This window comes from Humulus lupulus, chromosome 3 (genome assembly GCF_963169125.1).
Source record: "Humulus lupulus chromosome 3, drHumLupu1.1, whole genome shotgun sequence".
Classification (NCBI taxonomy): domain Eukaryota; kingdom Viridiplantae; phylum Streptophyta; class Magnoliopsida; order Rosales; family Cannabaceae; genus Humulus; species Humulus lupulus.
In genome coordinates, this window is record NC_084795.1 from 177,693,564 (window position 1) to 177,694,213 (window position 650).

The window sequence follows — 650 nt, forward strand, 5'->3', positions numbered from 1 at the left end:
TAGGGTGGTCGGCCTAAACTTCTAAATACCCTGGATGAAGTTCACGCTCGTTCAAGCTGAAATCAACAGGCCTAGCACCCAGAGGATCAACAGGTCTAGCACCCAGAGGGTCATTAGGCATAGCACCCCAGCTCTGAAAGGTCATTGGGCCTAGCACCTAAGTCTCATGGACCAACCTAAACTTAGCATTTTCCTAGAGGTTTCAATCGTGCATTATTTACCACGATCTAGAGAAACAACGAGAAGACCCGCAATCTCATAATCATGGGGAGGTGGACACGTATCTTCACTACCCAATAATTGTGTACCAAACCACGATCCTAGTATTACTGATCATGTAACAGCCCCTGGGCACTATAAATATAGGACCCAGGGCTTCATTGAAGGGGATCTGGTGAATATTTTGGGAGAAACTCTGGGCAAATTAGTAACGAGTGAATACTTCTATTCATCCATGTAATTATCTATCGAGTGATTCAGTACTAAAGACTAAGTGGATTAGGTTATTACTGTAACGCCCTGGATAGCCAAGACAGTTACATTGTGTGTTTATTAAAGTGCAAGACTTGCTAATCAAGTCATTTAGATTGAAAAGTGTCACTGAAACTACAGTTGAACTAGGGTTAAAAGATTTTGGTTTTCAAAGCTTC